At 43.6% G+C, this 21,220-nt stretch overlaps 10 non-coding genes across 10 annotated transcripts; all 10 read left to right on the top strand.

Moving 5' to 3' along the window:
* The first annotated feature begins 14,070 nt into the window (after window positions 1–14,070).
* Window positions 14,071–14,234, top strand: LOC135035019 (U1 spliceosomal RNA). Its single transcript, XR_010230111.1, has one exon. It is a non-coding gene; the product is annotated as a U1 spliceosomal RNA (small nuclear RNA).
* A 152-nt stretch (window positions 14,235–14,386) lies between these two features.
* LOC135034978 (U1 spliceosomal RNA) lies at window positions 14,387–14,549 on the top strand. The gene has a single exon (XR_010230078.1). It is a non-coding gene; the product is annotated as a U1 spliceosomal RNA (small nuclear RNA).
* A 670-nt stretch (window positions 14,550–15,219) lies between these two features.
* On the top strand, window positions 15,220–15,383 carry LOC135035032 (U1 spliceosomal RNA). Its single transcript, XR_010230124.1, has one exon. It is a non-coding gene; the product is annotated as a U1 spliceosomal RNA (small nuclear RNA).
* Window positions 15,384–15,535: 152 nt separating this feature from the next.
* LOC135034973 (U1 spliceosomal RNA) lies at window positions 15,536–15,698 on the top strand. The gene has a single exon (XR_010230073.1). It is a non-coding gene; the product is annotated as a U1 spliceosomal RNA (small nuclear RNA).
* Window positions 15,699–16,368: 670 nt separating this feature from the next.
* Window positions 16,369–16,532, top strand: LOC135035043 (U1 spliceosomal RNA). The gene has a single exon (XR_010230135.1). It is a non-coding gene; the product is annotated as a U1 spliceosomal RNA (small nuclear RNA).
* Window positions 16,533–16,684: 152 nt separating this feature from the next.
* Window positions 16,685–16,847, top strand: LOC135035000 (U1 spliceosomal RNA). Its single transcript, XR_010230095.1, has one exon. It is a non-coding gene; the product is annotated as a U1 spliceosomal RNA (small nuclear RNA).
* Window positions 16,848–17,518: 671 nt separating this feature from the next.
* On the top strand, window positions 17,519–17,682 carry LOC135035039 (U1 spliceosomal RNA). Its single transcript, XR_010230131.1, has one exon. It is a non-coding gene; the product is annotated as a U1 spliceosomal RNA (small nuclear RNA).
* Window positions 17,683–17,834: 152 nt separating this feature from the next.
* On the top strand, window positions 17,835–17,997 carry LOC135034998 (U1 spliceosomal RNA). Its single transcript, XR_010230093.1, has one exon. It is a non-coding gene; the product is annotated as a U1 spliceosomal RNA (small nuclear RNA).
* Window positions 17,998–18,668: 671 nt separating this feature from the next.
* LOC135035037 (U1 spliceosomal RNA) lies at window positions 18,669–18,832 on the top strand. Its single transcript, XR_010230128.1, has one exon. It is a non-coding gene; the product is annotated as a U1 spliceosomal RNA (small nuclear RNA).
* Window positions 18,833–18,984: 152 nt separating this feature from the next.
* LOC135034995 (U1 spliceosomal RNA) lies at window positions 18,985–19,147 on the top strand. Its single transcript, XR_010230092.1, has one exon. It is a non-coding gene; the product is annotated as a U1 spliceosomal RNA (small nuclear RNA).
* The last annotated feature ends 2,073 nt before the right edge of the window (window positions 19,148–21,220 follow it).

Below are 21,220 nucleotides of genomic sequence, written 5' to 3'. Positions count from 1 at the left end.
TTAAATAACACCTCAAACTATCATACCCAGGATTCAAACCTATAACCTGTTGAATTCTAATCAAATACCCTACCCATTGAGCTACTTGATCCTGCATCTATTCTAACCTCCAAAAACAGTTTCAGTTGCATTTTCCAGCGTGTTTTGTTTGCGCCTTTGCAAATGTCTTACATCGACAAACTTATTTAGTACTATTTTGCAAATAGGGTTACATTGTCGCAACATTGTGTTCCCTAATTGCTTGATTTTTTTAAATGCAACAATTGATAAAGACACCTGATAATTGCTCTGTGGAGTCTTATTTTGTGTCTACTTCTTATCTACATTTAATTCCCTACCTCTAATCAAGGCATTTTTAAATGCTGGGGGCTGCCAGGACGTGAGGCCTACCTAGACTTTAGATCTGAATTTGAATGTACTTGTGAACTAACTTAATTTCCTACTTCTAAATTCATTCCTAAATTCACTACTTACATTAATCCTGTAGTTGGGCATTTTGAGCCTTCAATTGTGGGCATTGTTTTGTGTCCAGACCAGCAGCTGGTGGTGTGCATTTGCTGGAAAGGCATCGAAGACCTCCGATATGCTGCATCTCCTGATGTGTGTCTCCCTCAAGTGGCTGTCAGCAAATGCATGCTAGACACCCCATTCCAAGCTGATTGTGACATCACGGAACATGCATCATAGAACAGGCATGCTAGAATATGGGTCTTCAACCTGCGACCCTCCAGCTGCTGTGGAACTACATATACCAGCACGCCCTGCCTCAGTTTTAGCATACCTTAATAGCAAAACTGTGGCAGGGCATGCTGGGATGTGTAGTTTCACAGCAGCTGGAGGGCCACAGGATGAAGACCCATGTGCTAGAGCCAAGCCGCAGCTACATTGAATGCTAGCAAGCTGAATGTTTAAATCATTTTTGTTCCGCAGCATTCCAATGCGGAAGATTCCATGGAACCAGAGATTATTCCATTGAGAAGGACATGCTGCCTGGATGACTGCACTGTGCAAATTAAGTCATGGAGCCAGTTGGCTTGTGGGTGGCTCTGGTGACTGGGTGGTTGGGTGGGCGGTGTGTCGGAGGTGAAGCACATGCAAATGTATGTGTATCATCCAGCTAGTGAGAGTGAAAACTCATGCAGGAGTGTGCCTGCTTGTCAGTGGGTTATGCACCTTGCCAGGCGTCAAATCTACATGGAGCAGCTGGAGGGGACAAGAGCAGGTTTGCAAAATATAGATAGAAGAGCATATATGCTGGCGCATTCTCCATGATTGTGTCAGCTTATGTTTTGGTGCACTGCACTTTCCTTCACTAAGTTTTAGCCATTTTGGTTAAACGCAAGTGTAGTGGCTTCTCGCCCTTTTGGCTGTGATCTTGTATCGTGGTTGAAGAGTCTGCTGGAGGGATTGTTTTCTTCATTGGCGAGAGACTGAAGATATTCCAGGATGGAAGGCTTGGGAACACTATCCGTTTTTCAGTTGTGGAAGAGTTGAAAGACCGGATTGGACTACATTCTATAGTAAAGGATATCTTTGTATTTATTAATCCTCCCTTTATATGTGTCTGTCTTTCAATAAAGCTTTGGGCTTGTGATTCCCTCACCCTCTTACACTCCACACCCATAGCCTTATTAACTGTTGTATTATTGTATTGTTTAAATGTATAGTGCAGTTCATGATTTATAGTGTAGGCTGGCCTGTGCTGTAGTTCTTGAACTGTACTATACCGACAGCATTTGTATTGTGTTTTGGCTGTGCTGCAACACGGTACTTATGTGTGTAATGTTTATGTATGTTTTTTTGCTTCTTTATGTCAATAAAGACTGCTTTTTCAATCCAATATCTGAAAACAATTAATGTTTATCTTTGATGGCAATAGAAGTGGTATGATATTTGCTGCTTTTGAAAGGCAATATCTGATATGTCCCCTATCTGGGAACCATATATTAAATGGCTTTTCAGAAAAGGGAGATGGGAGAAGAGCTTTCAGTACTTGTAGGACCGATGCTCATTTCCTATTCTAGCCTCCAAAAACAGATTCAGTTGCATTTTCCAGCGTGTTTTGGATGCGCCTTTGCAAATGTCTTACATCGACAAACTTATTTAGTACTATTTTGCAAATAGGGTTACATTGTTGCAACATTGTGTTCCCTAATTGCTTGATTTTTTAAATGCAACAATTGATAAAGACACCTGATAACTGCTCTGTGGAGTCTTATTTTGTGTCTACTTCTTATCTACATTTAATTCTCTACCTCTAATCAAGGCATTTTTAAATGCTGGGGGCTGCCAGGACGTGAAGCCTACCTAGACTTTAGATCTGAATTTGAATGTACTTGTGAACTAACTTAATTTCCTACTTCTAAATTCATTCCTAAATTCACTACTTACATGAATCCTGTAGTTGGGCATTTTGGGACTTCGATTGTGGGCATTGTTTTGTGTCCAGACCAGCAGCAGGTGGTGTGCATTTGCTGGAAAGGCATCGAAGACCTCCGATATGCTGCATCTCCTGATGTGTGTCTCCCTCAAGTGTCTGTCAGCAAATGCCTGCAAGACACCCCATTCCAAGCTGATTGTGACATCACGGTACATGCATCATAGAACAGGCATGCTAGAACATGGGTCTTCAACCTGCGACCCTCCAGCTGCTGTGGAACTACACATCCCAGCATGCCCTGCCTCAGTTTTAGCATACCTTAATAGCAAAACTGTGGCAGGGCATGCTGGGATGTGTAGTTTCACAGCAGCTGGAGGGCCACAGGATGAAGACCCATGTGCTAGAGCCAAGCCGCAGGTACATTGAATGCTAGCAAGCTGAATATTTAAATCCTTTTTGTTCCGCAGCATTCCAATGTGGAAGATTCCATGGAACCAGAGATCCTTCCATTGAGAAGGACATGCTGCCTGGATGACTACACTGTGCAAATTAAATCACGGAGCCAGTTGGTTTGTGGGTGGCTCTGGTGACTGGGTGGTTGGGTGGGTGGTGTGTCGGAGGTGGAGCACATGCAAATGATTGTGTATCATCCAGCTAGTGAGAGAGAAAACTCATGCAGGAGTGTGCCTGCTTGTCAGTGGGTTATGCACCTTGCCAGACGTCAAATCTACATAGAGCAGCTGGAGGGGACAAGAGCAGGTTTGCAAAATATAGATAGAAGAGCATATATGCTGGCACATTCTCCATGATTGTGACAGCTTATGTTTTGGTGCACTGCACTTTCCTCCACTAAGTTTTAGCCATTTTTGTTAAGCTCAAGTGTAGTTGCTTCTCGGCCTTTTGGCTGTGATCTTGTATCGTGGTTGAAGGGTCTGCTGGAGGGAGGGATTGTTTTCTTCATTGGCGAAAGACCAAAGATATTCCAGGATGGAAGGCTTGGGAACACTATCCGTTTTTCAGTTGTGGAAGAGCACAGAGGTCGGATTGGACTACATTCTATAGTAAAGGATACCTTTCTATTTATTGCCCCTCCCCTTATATGTGTCTGTGTTACAATAAAGCTTCGGTCTTGTGATTCCCTCACCCTCTTACACTCCACACACATAGCCTTATTAACTGTTGTATTATTGTATAGTTTAAATGTATAGTGCAGTTCATGATTTATAGTGTAGGCCATAGTTGCCAATTCAGTTTATAACAAGCGGAATTGGGCTTGTTTTTTCTTCTGGTTGCTTATTTTTTGGGGTGGTTGCTTGTTTTTGGGCTTATAATTTTTTTTGCTGCTTGTTTTTGGGCTTCTTTTGTTTTTAGGTATCACTGATACCGACTTCCAGAGATAATTAGTCATTCATCCATATAACACAGATCCTCACACAGACATACTGTAGGTGAGACGTTGTGGATGAATAGAGTCTTAAAGAAATGATGAGTCATTCATTATGTCTATTGTTGCCGACTGCCGGTTGTGTGTATTCAGTAGGGCTAATTTGTTTTTAACAATGACAACAACAAAGACACTGACCAGACACACAACAGTGAAGCAATTTAGGACCACTTTATGTGGTATTCTTTATGTCAGATATGGTTTAAGACGCTTGGGTATTTGTTGCAAGGATTTTTAAACCAACTACCAATATGCTTCAGCGCTTCAACTCAGGAATATATAACATGGAAGCTTCTATAGACGATGGAGATAGCTCAGATGAATTTGCTTATATCCATTTTACATAAAACCTTTGTAATTCAGTGTGCTATGTACTTTACCTCGCAGTATGCCATCTGCAATGCACTTTACTTCACACAGTGTGCCATGCACTTTACCTCACACAGTGGGGGTCATTCCGAGTTCGCTCGATAGCTGCTTTTAGCAGCATTGCACACGCTAGACCGCCGCCCTCTGGTAGTGTATCTTCGCTTAGCAGAATTGCGAACGAAAGATTAGCAGAATTGCGAATAAATAATTATTTTCAGTTTCTGAGTAGCTCGAGACTTACTCCTACACTGCGATCAGCTCAGCCCGTTTCGTTCCTGGTTTGAAGTCACAAACACGCCCTGCGTTCGGACAGCCACTCCCCCGTTTCTCCAGACACTCCTGCGTTTTATCCTGGCACGCCTTCGTTTTTCCGCACACTCCCTGAAAACGGTAAATTTCCGCCCAGAAACACCCACTTCCTGTCAATCACACTCCGATCACTTCAATGATGAAAATTCTTCGTTCGGACGTGAGTAAATCTACTAAGTTTTGTTCTAAATTACTTAGCGCATGCGCACTGCGTACCATACGCATGCGCATTTTTGCCTTAATCGTTCCGTTGCAAAAATCGGCAACGAGCGAACAACTCGGAATGACCCCCAGTGTGCTATCTGCAATACACTATACTTCACACAGTGTGCCATGCACTTTACCTCACATAGTATGCCATCTGCAATGCACTTTACTTCACACAGTGTACCATGCACTTTACCTCACAGTGTGCCATCTGCAATGCACTTTACCTCTCAGTAATTCCTTTGTTATTTATTGAATTGAGTTACTATTTAATATTTATATATGCATTTATTATTTTGAATTGTCTTAATAATCTTTTGTTTTGTTACCTTGATTTGGCCTCTTAATTTATTTAATAGAAGTACAAAGTTGGATGTTGTAAGCAGGGCCAGATTAACAATGGGGCAGATGGAGCTCCAGCTCCAGGCCTCCACATAAAAATAGGCCCATCATTATGTGACAGTATGGTGATGACCAGCCATCATATTATATCTATTAAGCACTCTATTTCTATCTTTCCCACAAAATGATGCAATTTGAATCTCTTTACATAATTAGGGAGACATTGGGGCTTATATTGTAGGGGAGTACACGCCCATATGGCTCTGGCCTCACCCACACAGTACTTGTCACACCTCCCCAATTCTACCAATAGGCCATTGAATATCTTCAGCTCCAGGCCCATGTGGTCCTTAATCCGGCCCTGGTTGTAAGATTATTTGTTTTATCTTTCCATAGAATAAATATTTCACAGTGAATACAAATGACCACAGATACAGTATATACAGTTGGCAATTTTCACTTGAGATTTTTCTTTAGAGGAAACATGAAAGCATAGTATCTTAAATTCACAACTCTAACTATAATATTTATAAAAATTCCAGTATTCTTTAAAAGCCAGTTTTGTGCTGATAAATATCATTGTAAAGACCTTAAAGGCAGATTATATAAATAATTATATGTATTTTAATAAGACAAACAATAATGTCTGTTTATATATATATATATATATATATATATAAAAAAAAAAAAACAACCTTGAGTTGGGCTTTTTTTGGGGCTTTTTAGGATTGGTTTGGGCTTGTTTTGGGCTTATTTTTCAGTCATCGGTTGCTTGTTTTCCATTTCAGAGTTGGCAACACTGGTGTAGGCTGGCCTGTGCTGTAGTTCTTGAACTGTACTATACCGACAGCATTTGTATTGTGTTTTGGCTGTGCTGCAACACAGTACTTATGTGTGTAATGTTTATGTATGTTTTTTTGCTTCTTTATGTCAATAAAGACTGCTTTTTCAATCCAATATCTGAAAACAATCAATGTTTATCTTTGATGGCAATAGAAGTGGTATGATATTTGCTGCTTTTGAAAGGCAATATCTGATATGTCCCCTATCTGGGAACCATATATTAAATGGCTTTTCAGAAAAGGGAGATGGTAGAAGAGCTTTCAGTACTTGTTGGACCGATGCACATTTCCTATTCTAGCCTCCAAAAACAGATTCAGTTGCATTTTCCAGTGTGTTTTAAATGCGCCTTTGCAAATGTCTTACATCGACAAACTTATTTAGTACTATTTTGCAAATAGGGTTACATTGTTGCAACATTGTGTTCCCTAATTGCTTGATTTTTTAAATGCAACAATTGATAAAGACACCTGATAACTGCTCTGTGGAGTCTTATTTTGCGTCTACTTCTTATCTACATTTAATTCCCTACCTCTAATCAAGGCATTTTTAAATGCTGGGGGCTGCCAGGACGTGAGGCCTACCTAGACTTTAGATCTGAATTTGAATGTACTTGTGAACTAACTTAATTTCCTACTTCTAAATTCATTCCTAAATTCACTACTTACATGAATCCTGTAGTTGGGCATTTTGGGACTTCGATTGTGGGCATTGTTTTGTGTCCAGACCAGCAGCAGGTGGTGTGCATTTGCTGGAAAGGCATCGAAGACCTCCGATATGCTGCATCTCCTGATGTGTGTCTACCTCGAGTGGCTGTCAGCAAATGCCTGCTAGATACCCCATTCCAAGCTGATTGTGACTTCACGGAACATGCATCATAGAACAGGCATGCTAGAACATGGGTCTTCAACCTGCGACCCTCCAGCTGCTGTGGAACTACACATCCCAGCATGCCCTGCCTCAGTTTTAGCATACCTTAATAGCAAAACTGTGGCAGGGCATGCTGGGATGTGTAGTTTCACAGCAGCTGGAGGGCCACAGGATGAAGACCCATGTGCTAGAGCCAAGCCGCAGGTACATTGAATGCTAGCAAGCTGAATATTTAAATCCTTTTTGTTCCGCAGCATTCCAATGTGGAAGATTCCATGGAACCAGAGATCCTTCCATTGAGAAGGACATGCTGCCTGGATGACTACACTGTGCAAATTAAATCACGGAGCCAGTTGGTTTGTGGGTGGCTCTGGTGACTGGGTGGTTGGGTGGGTGGTGTGTCGGAGGTGGAGCACATGCAAATGATTGTGTATCATCCAGCTAGTGAGAGAGAAAACTCATGCAGGAGTGTGCCTGCTTGTCAGTGGGTTATGCACCTTGCCAGACGTCAAATCTACATAGAGCAGCTGGAGGGGACAAGAGCAGGTTTGCAAAATATAGATAGAAGAGCATATATGCTGGCACATTCTCCATGATTGTGACAGCTTATGTTTTGGTGCACTGCACTTTCCTCCACTAAGTTTTAGCCATTTTTGTTAAGCTCAAGTGTAGTTGCTTCTCGGCCTTTTGGCTGTGATCTTGTATCGTGGTTGAAGGGTCTGCTGGAGGGAGGGATTGTTTTCTTCATTGGCGAAAGACCAAAGATATTCCAGGATGGAAGGCTTGGGAACACTATCCGTTTTTCAGTTGTGGAAGAGCACAGAGGTCGGATTGGACTACATTCTATAGTAAAGGATACCTTTCTATTTATTGCCCCTCCCCTTATATGTGTCTGTGTTACAATAAAGCTTCGGTCTTGTGATTCCCTCACCCTCTTACACTCCACACACATAGCCTTATTAACTGTTGTATTATTGTATAGTTTAAATGTATAGTGCAGTTCATGATTTATAGTGTAGGCCATAGTTGCCAATTCAGTTTATAACAAGCGGAATTGGGCTTGTTTTTTCTTCTGGTTGCTTATTTTTTGGGGTGGTTGCTTGTTTTTGGGCTTATAATTTTTTTTGCTGCTTGTTTTTGGGCTTCTTTTGTTTTTAGGTATCACTGATACCGACTTCCAGAGATAATTAGTCATTCATCCATATAACACAGATCCTCACACAGACATACTGTAGGTGAGACGTTGTGGATGAATAGAGTCTTAAAGAAATGATGAGTCATTCATTATGTCTATTGTTGCCGACTGCCGGTTGTGTGTATTCAGTAGGGCTAATTTGTTTTTAACAATGACAACAACAAAGACACTGACCAGACACACAACAGTGAAGCAATTTAGGACCACTTTATGTGGTATTCTTTATGTCAGATATGGTTTAAGACGCTTGGGTATTTGTTGCAAGGATTTTTAAACCAACTACCAATATGCTTCAGCGCTTCAACTCAGGAATATATAACATGGAAGCTTCTATAGACGATGGAGATAGCTCAGATGAATTTGCTTATATCCATTTTACATAAAACCTTTGTAATTCAGTGTGCTATGTACTTTACCTCGCAGTATGCCATCTGCAATGCACTTTACTTCACACAGTGTGCCATGCACCTTACCTCACACAGTGGGGGTCATTCCGAGTTCGCTCGATAGCTGCTTTTAGCAGCATTGCACACGCTAGACCGCCGCCCTCTGGTAGTGTATCTTCGCTTAGCAGAATTGCGAACGAAAGATTAGCAGAATTGCGAATAAATAATTATTTTCAGTTTCTGAGTAGCTCGAGACTTACTCCTACACTGCGATCAGCTCAGCCCGTTTCGTTCCTGGTTTGAAGTCACAAACACGCCTTGCGTTCGGACAGCCACTCCCCCGTTTCTCCAGACACTCCTGCGTTTTATCCTGGCACGCCTTCGTTTTTCCGCACACTCCCTGAAAACGGTAAATTTCCGCCCAGAAACACCCACTTCCTGTCAATCACACTCCGATCACTTCAATGATGAAAATTCTTCGTTCGGACGTGAGTAAATCTACTAAGTTTTGTTCTAAATTACTTAGCGCATGCGCACTGCGTACCATACGCATGCGCATTTTTGCCTTAATCGTTCCGTTGCAAAAATCGGCAACGAGCGAACAACTCGGAATGACCCCCAGTGTGCTATCTGCAATACACTATACTTCACACAGTGTGCCATGCACTTTACCTCACATAGTATGCCATCTGCAATGCACTTTACTTCACACAGTGTACCATGCACTTTACCTCACAGTGTGCCATCTGCAATGCACTTTACCTCTCAGTAATTCCTTTGTTATTTATTGAATTGAGTTACTATTTAATATTTATATATGCATTTATTATTTTGAATTGTCTTAATAATCTTTTGTTTTGTTACCTTGATTTGGCCTCTTAATTTATTTAATAGAAGTACAAAGTTGGATGTTGTAAGCAGGGCCAGATTAACAATGGGGCAGATGGAGCTCCAGCTCCAGGCCTCCACATAAAAATAGGCCCATCATTATGTGACAGTATGGTGATGACCAGCCATCATATTATATCTATTAAGCACTCTATTTCTATCTTTCCCACAAAATGATGCAATTTGAATCTCTTTACATAATTAGGGAGACATTGGGGCTTATATTGTAGGGGAGTACACGCCCATATGGCTCTGGCCTCACCCACACAGTACTTGTCACACCTCCCCAATTCTACCAATAGGCCATTGAATATCTTCAGCTCCAGGCCCATGTGGTCCTTAATCCGGCCCTGGTTGTAAGATTATTTGTTTTATCTTTCCATAGAATAAATATTTCACAGTGAATACAAATGACCACAGATACAGTATATACAGTTGGCAATTTTCACTTGAGATTTTTCTTTAGAGGAAACATGAAAGCATAGTATCTTAAATTCACAACTCTAACTATAATATTTATAAAAATTCCAGTATTCTTTAAAAGCCAGTTTTGTGCTGATAAATATCATTGTAAAGACCTTAAAGGCAGATTATATAAATAATTATATGTATTTTAATAAGACAAACAATAATGTCTGTTTATATATATATATATATATATATATATAAAAAAAAAACAACAACCTTGAGTTGGGCTTTTTTTGGGGCTTTTTAGGATTGGTTTGGGCTTGTTTTGGGCTTATTTTTCAGTCATCGGTTGCTTGTTTTCCATTTCAGAGTTGGCAACACTGGTGTAGGCTGGCCTGTGCTGTAGTTCTTGAACTGTACTATACCGACAGCATTTGTATTGTGTTTTGGCTGTGCTGCAACACAGTACTTATGTGTGTAATGTTTATGTATGTTTTTTTGCTTCTTTATGTCAATAAAGACTGCTTTTTCAATCCAATATCTGAAAACAATCAATGTTTATCTTTGATGGCAATAGAAGTGGTATGATATTTGCTGCTTTTGAAAGGCAATATCTGATATGTCCCCTATCTGGGAACCATATATTAAATGGCTTTTCAGAAAAGGGAGATGGTAGAAGAGCTTTCAGTACTTGTTGGACCGATGCACATTTCCTATTCTAGCCTCCAAAAACAGATTCAGTTGCATTTTCCAGTGTGTTTTAAATGCGCCTTTGCAAATGTCTTACATCGACAAACTTATTTAGTACTATTTTGCAAATAGGGTTACATTGTTGCAACATTGTGTTCCCTAATTGCTTGATTTTTTAAATGCAACAATTGATAAAGACACCTGATAACTGCTCTGTGGAGTCTTATTTTGCGTCTACTTCTTATCTACATTTAATTCCCTACCTCTAATCAAGGCATTTTTAAATGCTGGGGGCTGCCAGGACGTGAGGCCTACCTAGACTTTAGATCTGAATTTGAATGTACTTGTGAACTAACTTAATTTCCTACTTCTAAATTCATTCCTAAATTCACTACTTACATGAATCCTGTAGTTGGGCATTTTGGGACTTCGATTGTGGGCATTGTTTTGTGTCCAGACCAGCAGCAGGTGGTGTGCATTTGCTGGAAAGGCATCGAAGACCTCCGATATGCTGCATCTCCTGATGTGTGTCTACCTCAAGTGGCTGTCAGCAAATGCCTGCTAGATACCCCATTCCAAGCTGATTGTGACTTCACGGAACATGCATCATAGAACAGGCATGCTAGAACATGGGTCTTCAACCTGCGACCCTCCAGCTGCTGTGGAACTACACATCCCAGCATGCCCTGCCTCAGTTTTAGCATACCTTAATAGCAAAACTGTGGCAGGGCATGCTGGGATGTGTAGTTTCACAGCAGCTGGAGGGCCACAGGATGAAGACCCATGTGCTAGAGCCAAGCCGCAGGTACATTGAATGCTAGCAAGCTGAATGTTTAAATCCTTTTTGTTCCGCAGCATTCCAATGCGGAAAATTCCATGGAACCAGAGATTATTCCATTGAGAAGGACATGCTGCCTGGATGACTGCACTGTGCAAATTAAGTCACGGAGCCAGTTGGCTTGTGGGTGGCTCTGGTGACTGGGTGGTTGGGTGGGCGGTGTGTCGGAGGTGGAGCACATGCAAATGAATGTGTATCATCCAGCTAGTGAGAGTGAAAACTCATGCAGGAGTGTGTCTGCTTGTCAGTGGGTTATGCACCTTGCCAGACGTCAAATCTACATGGAGCAGCTGGAGGGGACAAGAGCAGGTTTGCAAAATATAGATAGAAGAGCATATATGCTGGCGCATTCTCCATGATTGTGTCAGCTTATGTTTTGGTGCACTGCACTTTCCTCCACTAAGTTTTAGCTATTTTGGTTAAACGCAAGTGTAGTTGCTTCTCGCCCTTTTGGCTGTGATCTTGTATCGTGGTTGAAGAGTCTGCTGGAGGGATTGTTTTCTTCATTGGCGAGAGACTGAAGATATTCCAGGATGGAAGGCTTGGGAACACTATCCGTTTTTAAGTTGTGGAAGAGTTGAAAGACCGGATTGGACTACATTCTATAGTAAAGGATATCTTTGTATTTATTAATCCTCCCTTTATATGTGTCTGTCTTTCAATAAAGCTTCGGGCTTGTGATTCCCTCACCCTCTTACACTCCACACCCATAGCCTTATTAACTGTTGTATTATTGTATTGTTTAAATGTATAGTGCAGTTCATGATTTATAGTGTAGGCTGGCCTGTGCTGTAGTTCTTGAACTGTACTATACCGACAGCATTTGTATTGTGTTTTATCTGTGCTGCAACACAGTACTTATGTGTGTAATGTTTATGTATGTTTTTTTGCTTCTTTATGTCAATAAAGACTGCTTTTTCAATCCAATATCTGAAAACAATCAATGTTTATCTTTGATGGCAATAGAAGTGGTATGATATTTGCTGCTTTTGAAAGGCAATATCTGATATGTCCCCTATCTGGGAACCATATATTAAATGGCTTTTCAGAAAAGGGAGATGGTAGAAGAGCTTTCAGTACTTGTAGGACCGATGCACATTTCCTATTCTAGCCTCCAAAAACAGATTCAGTTGCATTTTCCAGCGTGTTTTGGATGCGCCTTTGCAAATGTCTTACATCGACAAACTTATTTAGTACTATTTTGCAAATAGGGTTACATTGTTGCAACATTGTGTTCCCTAATTGCTTGATTTTTTAAATGCAACAATTGATAAAGACACCTGATAACTGCTCTGTGGAGTCTTATTTTGTGTCTACTTTTTATCTACATTTAATTCTCTACCTCTAATCAAGGCATTTTTAAGTGCTGGGGGCTGCCAGGACGTGAGGCCTACCTAGACTTTAGATCTGAATTTGAATGTACTTGTGAACTAACTTCATTTCCTACTTCTAAATTCATTCCTAAATTCACTACTTACATGAATCCTGTAGTTGGGCATTTTGGGACTTCGATTGTGGGCATTGTTTTGTGTCCAGACCAGCAGCAGGTGGTGTGCATTTGCTGGAAAGGCATCGAAGACCTCCGATATGCTGCATCTCCTGATGTGTGTCTCCCTCAAGTGGCTGTCAGCAAATGCCTGCTAGACACCCCATTCCAAGCTGATTGTGACATCACGGTACATGCATCATAGAACAGGCATGCTAGAACATGGGTCTTCAACCTGCGACCCTCCAGCTGCTGTGGAACTACACATCCCAGCATGCCCTGCCTCAGTTTTAGCATACCTTAATAGCAAAACTGTGGCAGGGCATGCTGGGATGTGTAGTTTCACAGCAGCTGGAGGGCCACAGGATGAAGACCCATGTGCTAAAGCCAAGCCGCAGGTACATTGAATGCTAGCAAGCTGAATATTTAAATCCTTTTTATTCCGCAGCATTCCAATGTGGAAGATTCCATGGAACCAGAGATCCTTCCATTGAGAAGGACATGCTGCCTGGATGACTACACTGTGCAAATTAAATCACGGAGCCAGTTGGCTTGTGGGTGGCTTTGGTCACTGGGTGGTTGGGTGGGTGGTGTGTCGGAGGTGGAGCACATGCAAATGATTGTGTATCATCCAGCTAGTGAGAGAGAAAACTCATGCAGGAGTGTGCCTGCTTGTCAGTGGGTTATGCACCTTTCCAGACGTCAAATCTACATGGAGCAGCTGGAGAGGACAAGAGCATGTTTGCAAAATATAGACAGAAGAGCTCTCCAGCCTAGTTTGCTGTCTGTTTCCACTTCTCTTTTCTTGAGCCACTCCCTTCTATGCCCTTGCGCACTATCCTGACTTCTCCCATCTGCTTACTTTGTGCCTTCCAACGCACAATGCGAACTACAGGTAGTGCTGCAGGGCCCACACCCTTTTACTTGCCATACAGAGCAGCTCTGGAGCTGTTACAGTGCCCAGCTTCTGCAAGAAATCAGCTTGAATGCTTCAGGGGCTGGGGCATAGCCAACATGAGCCCCACACCGAAGGAGGGTGGAGGTGTTTAATGCGAACTAGGGGTCATCCAAGCGCCGCAAAAGGCCGCCATGCCCTGCACGCCCCTTTTCTCTTTTCATATGCAGACGAGGGTTGAAGCCAAATTTGACCCACTGCTTGGATGACATCACCATATGCAAATCCATCTGCTGCAGGCCTTCCCCCAGGAATGCTTGCACTAGTTGTTGCATTTGGTTTGTTGTTTGGGGGTGCTTCAGTATTAGGCAGCCTTCTGCCCTCCCATGTTCATCTGAAAATATGTGTTCTCCCTGCAGTTGTTGTCCCCAGATGAGAGTTCCCTTGTGCTGCCTCAGTTGAATCTTCTTTACTTGACAGAGATGTGCCTGAGCAGCGGCCCTCCCCAGCCCTATCCCAAATCATACTTATTTTGCATAGGAGATACCATGGTCATGAAGATTGTTCTCCCAGGGTGAGGTTCATTCATTGCATTCTGGGTATGCTGACCCCTGTGATTTCCCCAAATGTGGGAAACTTGACTGCATTATTTGTGGTAGTGGGGGACTGTGTTTGTGCTTTCCTCTGGTCAGCTCTGGTAAAAGTCAGATTTCTTTATCTCAGATCTTCCTCTAGCCTTGTTCTTCTTTCGAGAGTTCCCTTGTGCTGCCTCAGTTGGATCTCCTTTACTTGACAGGGGGGTGCCCAAGCAGCGACCCTCCCCAGCTCTAGCCCAACTCCTACTTACCTGTCAGGTGAGATACTATGATCATGAAGGTGCTTCTCCCAGGGCAAGGCTCACCCATTGCACTCTGGGTATGCTGCCCCTGTGATTTCCCCAAATGTGGGAAACTTGACTGCATAATTTGTGTTTCCACTGGTCGGCTTTCATATAATTCAGATCTCTTTGTCTCAGGTCTCTCTCCAGCCTAGTTTGCAGTCTGTTTCCACTTCTTTTTTTTTGAGCCGCTCCCTTCTATGCCCTTGCGCACTATTATGACCTCTCCTGTCTGCTTACTTTGTGCCTTCCAACGTCAATGCAAACTACAGGTAGTGCTGCAGGGCCCTCACCCTTTTACATGCTTTACAGAGCAGCTCTTGAGCTGTTACAGTGCCCAGCTGCTGCAAGAAATCAGCTTGAATGCTTCAGGGGCTGGGGCATAGCCAACATGAGCCCCACACCGAAGGAGGGTGGAGGTGTTTAATGTGAATTAGGGATCATCCAAGCGCCGCAAAAGGCCGCCATGCCCTGCACATCCCTTTTTTCTTTTCATATGCAGACGAGGGTTGAAGCCAACTTTGACCCACTGCTTGGATGACATCACCATATGCAAATCCATCTGCTGCAGGCCTTCCCCCAGGAATGCTTGCAGTAGTTGTTGCATTTGGTTTGTTGTTTGGGGGTGCTTCAGTATTAGGCAGCCTTCTGCCCTCCCATGTTCATCTGAAAATATGTGTTCTCCCTGCAGTTGTTGTCCCCCGATGAGAGTTCCCTTGTGCTGCCTCAGTTGAATCTCCTTTACTTGACAGAGATGTGCCTGAGCAGCGGCCCTCCCCAGCTCTATCCCAAATCATACTTATTTTGCATAGGAGATACCATGGTCATGAAGATTGTTCTCCCAGGTTGAGGTTCATTCATTGCATTCTGGGTATGCTGACCCCTGTGATTTCCCCAAATGTGGGAAACTTGACTGCATTATTTGTGGTAGTGGGGGACTGTGTTTGTGCTTTCCTCTGGTCAGCTCTGGTAAAAGTCAGATTTCTTTGTCTCAGATCTTCCTCTAGCCTTGTTCTTCTTTCGAGAGTTCCCTTGTGCTGCCTCAGTTGGATCTCCTTCACTTGACAGGGGGGTGCCCGAGCTGCGACCCTCCCCAGCTCTAGCCCAACTCCTACTTACCTGCCAGGTGAGATACTATGATCATGTAGGTGCTTCTCCCAGGGCAAGGCTCACCCATTGCACTCTGGGTGTGCTGCCCCTGTGATTTCCCCAAATGTGGGAAACTTGACTGCATAATTTGTGTTTCCCCTGGTCGGCTCTCGTATAATTCAGATCTCTTTGTCTCAGGTCTCTCTCCAGCCTAGTTTGCTGTCTGTTTCCACTTCTCTTTTCTTGAGCCGCTCCCTTCTATGCCCTTGCGCACTATTCTGACCTCTCCTGTCTGCTTACTTTGTGCCTTCCAACGCACAATGCAAACTACAGGTAGTGCTGCAGGGCCCACACCCTTTTACATGCTTTACAGAGCAGCTTTGGAGCTGTTACAGTGCCCAGCTGCTGCAAGAAATCAGCTTGAATGCTTCAGGGGCTGGGGCATAGCCAACATGAGCCCCACACCGAAGGAGGGTGGAGATGTTTAATGCGAATTAGGGGTCATCCAAGCGCCGCAAAAGGCCGCCATTCCCTGCACATCCCTTTTTTCTTTTCATATGCAGACGAGGGTTGAAGCCAACTTTGACCCACTGCTTGGATGACATCACCATATGCAAATCCATCTGCTGCAGGCCTTCCCCAGGAATGCTTGCACTAGTTGTTGCATTTGGTTTGTTGTTTGGGGGTGCTTCAGTATTAGGCAGCCTTCTACCCTCCCATGTTCATCTGAAAATATGTGTTCTCCCTGCAGTTGTTGTCCCAAGATGAGAGTTCCCTTGTGCTGCCTCAGTTGAATCGCCTTTACTTGACAGAGATGTGCCTGAGCAGCGGCCCTCCCCAGCCCTATCCCAAATCATACTTATTTTGCATAGGAGATACCATGGTCATGAAGATTGTTCTCCCAGGGTGAGGTTCATTCATTGCATTCTGGTTATGCTGACCGCTGTGATTTCCCCAAATGTTGGAAACTCGACTGCATTATTTGTGGTAGTGGGGGGCTGTGTTTGTGCTTTCCTCTGGTCAGCTCTGGTAAAAGTCAGATTTCTTTGTCTCAGATCTTCCTCTAGCCTTGTTCTTCTTTCGAGAGTTCCCTTGTGCTGCCTCAGTTGGATCTCCTTCACTTGACAGGGGGGTGCCCGAGCAGCGACCCTCCCCGGCTCTAGCCCAACTCCTACTTACCTGCCAGGTGAGATCCTATGATCATGTAGGTGCTCTTCCCAGGGCAAGGCTCACCCATCGCACTCTGGGTGTGCTGCCCCTGTGATTTCCCCAAATGTGGGAAACTTGACTGCATAATTTGTGTTTCCCCTGGTCGGCTCTCGTATAATTCAGATGTCTTTGTCTCAGGTCTCTCTCCAGCCTAGTTTGCTGTCTGTTTCCACTTCTCTTTTCTTGAGCCGCTCCCTTCTATGCCCTTGCGCACTATCCTGACTTCTCCCGTATGCTTACTTTGTGCCTTCCAACACACAATGCGAACTACAGGTAGTGCTGCAGGGCCCACGCCCTTTTACTTGCCTTACAGAGCAGCTCTGGAGCTGTTACAGTGCCCAGCTGCTGCAAGAAATCAGCTTGAATGCTTCAGGGGCTGGGGCATAGCCAACATGAGCCCCACACCGAAGGAGGGTGGAGGTGTTTAATGCGAACTAGGGGTCATCCAAGCGCCGCAAAAGGCCGCCATGCCCTGCACGCCCCTCTTCTCTATTCATATGCAGATGAGTGTTGAAGCCAACTTTGACCCACTGCTTGGATGACATCACCATATGCAAATCCATCTGCTGCAGGCCTTCCCCCAGGAATGCTTGCACTAGTTGTTGCATTTGGTTTGTTGTTTGGGGGTGCTTCAGTATTAGGCAGCCTTCTGCCCTCCCATGTTCATCTGAAAATATGTGTTCTCCCTGCAGTTGTTGTCCCCCGATGAGAGTTCCCTTGTGCTGCCTCAGTTGAATCTCCTTTACTTGACAGAGATGTGCCTGAGCAGCGGCCCTCCCCAGCTCTATCCCAAATCATACTTATTTTGCATAGGAGATACCATGGTCATGAAGATTGTTTTCCCAGGGTGAGGTTCATTCATTGCATTCTGGGTATGCTGACCCCTGTGATTTCCCCAAATGTGGGAAACTGGACTGCATTATTTGTGGTAGTGAGGGACTGTGTTTGTGCTTTCCTCTGGTCAGCTCTGGTAAAAGTCAGATTTCTTTGTCTCAGATCTTCCTCTAGCCTTGTTCTTCTTTCGAGAGTTCGCTTGTGCTGCCTCAGTTGGATCTCCTTCACTTGACAGGGGGGTGCCCGAGCAGCGACCCTCCCCAGCTCTAGCCCAGCTCCTACTTACCTGCCAGGTGAGATACTATGATAATGAAGGTGCTTCTCCCAGGGCAAGGCTCACCCATTGCACTCTGGGTGTGCTACTCCTGCGGTTTCCCCAAATGTTGGACACTTGACTGCATAATTTGTGTTTCACCTGGTCGGCTCTCGTATAATTCAGATCTCTTTGTCTCAGGTCTCTCTCCAGCCTAATTTGCAGTCTGTTTCTACTTCTCTTTTCTTGAGTTGCTCCCTTCTATGCCCTTGCGCACTATCCTGACTTCTCCCGTCTGCTTACTTTGTGCCTTCCAACACACAATGCAAACAACAGGTAGTGCTGCAGGGCCCACACCCTTTTACTTGCCTTACAGAGCAGCTCTGGAGCTGTTACAGTGCCCAGCTGCTGCAAGAAATCAGCTTGAATGCTTCAGGGGCTGGGGCATAGCCATCATGAGCCCCACACCGAAGGAGGGTGGAGGTGTTTAATGCGAACTAGGGGTCATCCAAGCACCGCAAAAGGCCGCCATGCCCTGCATGCCAATTTTATCTTTTCATAAGCAGACGAGGGTTGAAGCCAACTTTGACCCACTGTTTGGATGACATCACCATATGCAAATCCATCTGCTGCAGGCCTTCCCCCAGGAATGCTTGCACTAGTTGTTGCATTTGGTTTGTTGTTTGGTGGTGCTTCAGTATTAGGCAGCCTTCTGCCCTCCCATGTTCATCTGAAAATATGTGTACCTCCTGCAGTTGTTGTCCCCAGATGAGAGTTCCCTTGTGCTGCCTCAGTTGAATCTCCTTTACTTGACAGAGATGTGCCTGAGCAGCGGCCCTCTCCAGCCCTATCCCAAATCATACTTATTTTGCATAGGAGATACCATGGTCATGAAGATTGTTCTCCCAGGGTGAGGTTCATTCATTGCATTCTGGGTATGCTGACCCCTGTTATTTTCCCAAATGTGGTAAACTTGACAGCATTATTTGTGGTAGTGGGGGACTGTGTTTGTGCTTTCCTCTGGTCAGCTCTGGTAAAAGTCAGATTTCTTTGTCTCAGATCTTCCTCTAGCCTTGTTCTTCTTTCGAGAGTTCCCTTGTGCTGCCTCAGTTGGATCTCCTACACTTGACAGGGGGGTGCCCGAGCAGCGACCCTCCCCAGCTCTAGCCCAACTCCTACTTACCTGCTAGGTGAGATACTATGATCATGAAGGTGCTTCTCCCAGGGCAAGGCTCACCAATTGCACTCTGGGTGTGCTGCTCCTGCGATATCCCCAAATGTGGGAAACTTGACTGCATAATTTGTGTTTTCCCTGGTCGGCTCTCGTATAATTCAGATCTCTTTGTCTCATGTCTTTCTCCAGCCTAGTTTGCTGTCTGTTTACACTTCTCTTTTCTTGAGCCACTCCCTTCTATGCCCTTGCGCACTTTCTTGACTTCTCCCGTCTGCTTACTTTGTGCCTTCCAACGCACAATGCGAACTACAGGTAGTGCTGCAGGGCCCACACCCTTTTAGTTGCCTTACAGAGCAGCTCTGGAGCTATAACAGTGCCCAGCTGCTGCAAGTAATCAGCTTGAATGCTTCAGGGGCTGGGGCATAGCCAACATGAGCCCCACACCGAAGTAGGGTGGAGGTGTTTAATGCGAACTAGGGGTCATCCAAGCGCCGCAAAAGGCCGCCATGCCCTGCACGCCCCTTTTCTCTTTTCATATGCAGACGAGGGTTGAAGCCAACTTTGACCCACTGCTTGGATGACATCACCATATGCAAATCCATCTGCTGCAGGCCTTCCCCCAGGAATGCTTGTACTAGTTGTTGCATTTGGTTTGTTGTTTGGGGGTGCTTCAGTATTAGGCAGCCTTCTGCCCTCCCATGTTCATCTGAAAATATGTGTTCTCCCTGCAGTTGTTGTCCCCAGATGAGAGTTCCCTTGTGCTGCCTCAGTTGAATCTCCTTTACTTGACAAGGGAGGCATTTTGGATTTTTTCTTTGGGTACCCTTACACCTGATGGTCTGAATGAGAGCATCGAACTGAACAACATTGGCAGTCTCTGAAGATTTTATCTATTGATTTACCTAATATATTATTTATTGAATATCCATTTATTGTATGTTTAATAAATAAACAAAATTATTAGAAGTAGCTATTTTGGAAACAGCTTTCCTCTTAGGATGAAACTGTATAATTCTGTTGTGTGTGTTCCTTTAAAGTTCTTTAGTAAAATCCACTAGTAATGATGAACATCAGATTTCTTCCTCCATCCTCTTTTTACACTTTCTCTTGGTTCTATATATATATTTTTTTTTTCTATTTTTATTTTTTTCCCCTCCTTCTCCCAAAAGGCCCCCCTCCCTCCCCCCCCTCCCTGTTTTAAATTTTAAAATCTTTAAATATTTAAATCTTCGAATCCTTAAATTGTCTGTTTAATATTTATTTTTTCTTCAATTCTTTTTGTTGTTTAAACAGCAATGTAGTTATTCCAGGGGTTAAAATAATGAAATATAGAAATAATATTAACAAAAATTAAAGGTAAAAATGAATTGATAGAATGATCCCATTAAAAGTAAATAAATAATATGGATGTTAAGCTGAGCGGGTTGGATTCAAACATGGGACTAGCTGCATAGAGTGCATTTGATGTTTCCCCTGCGCCACAAGAACTGCTTTAGTAGTGGCATGGATTTATGTTACCCTAAAAGGTTTTATATAAGTAAATGGGGATCCTTAGTGCTGAGTCTCTGAATTATGTATATGTGATTATAGATATGAGGTATTGATTGAAAGATTATAGGTTAATCTGTATATAGATTATATATTTTCTGTTATTTTTTTAAACCACCTTGTTGCTTATTTTATTATTATTTTTAATCACCATGTTGCTTATTTTTATATTATGAAATGCCTTTATATGTGCAATTGCAATTAGAAAGTTGTTCCATATGTGAGTCATTACATGTATGCATCCAATTAGTACATGTATGTATCCAATCAACTAATTAGTAATGCTATTGGTCCGGTGCATTTTAAAAAGAGCCTGCTAGGCTGCTGATGTATCCTCTGACGAAACCGCTCTTGGATAACAGCGGAGAAACGCGTAAGGAAGGTGATTACCGGACACTCTGATTGCTGAGATATAAGCCCGTTCATGAACGAGCTACATCACGGCGGACGTCTGATGTAAAGACAGCGGTGAAGGGGAAAAAGCAATTTGAGACCGAGCAAAAGGAGGTCTCTACCCCACGGCAGGGAGAAATATCCCGACCGCGAGTGCCAATAAGATCCATCCACGGTTAACGGGGGTCGTAGCATACCGCTGTGTTTCACCAACCATCACAGCGCTCTCCCCCTGTTTTCTTTCATTACTCACGTGAGTTACATATGAACTTTAACTGCAGTAAATAATAAGAATT

Source organism: Pseudophryne corroboree, unplaced genomic scaffold (assembly GCF_028390025.1).
Source record: "Pseudophryne corroboree isolate aPseCor3 unplaced genomic scaffold, aPseCor3.hap2 scaffold_588, whole genome shotgun sequence".
NCBI classification, from domain to species: domain Eukaryota; kingdom Metazoa; phylum Chordata; class Amphibia; order Anura; family Myobatrachidae; genus Pseudophryne; species Pseudophryne corroboree.
The sequence above is the reverse complement of the archived record's forward strand: the minus strand, read 5'-3'. Positions and strand labels throughout refer to the sequence as shown.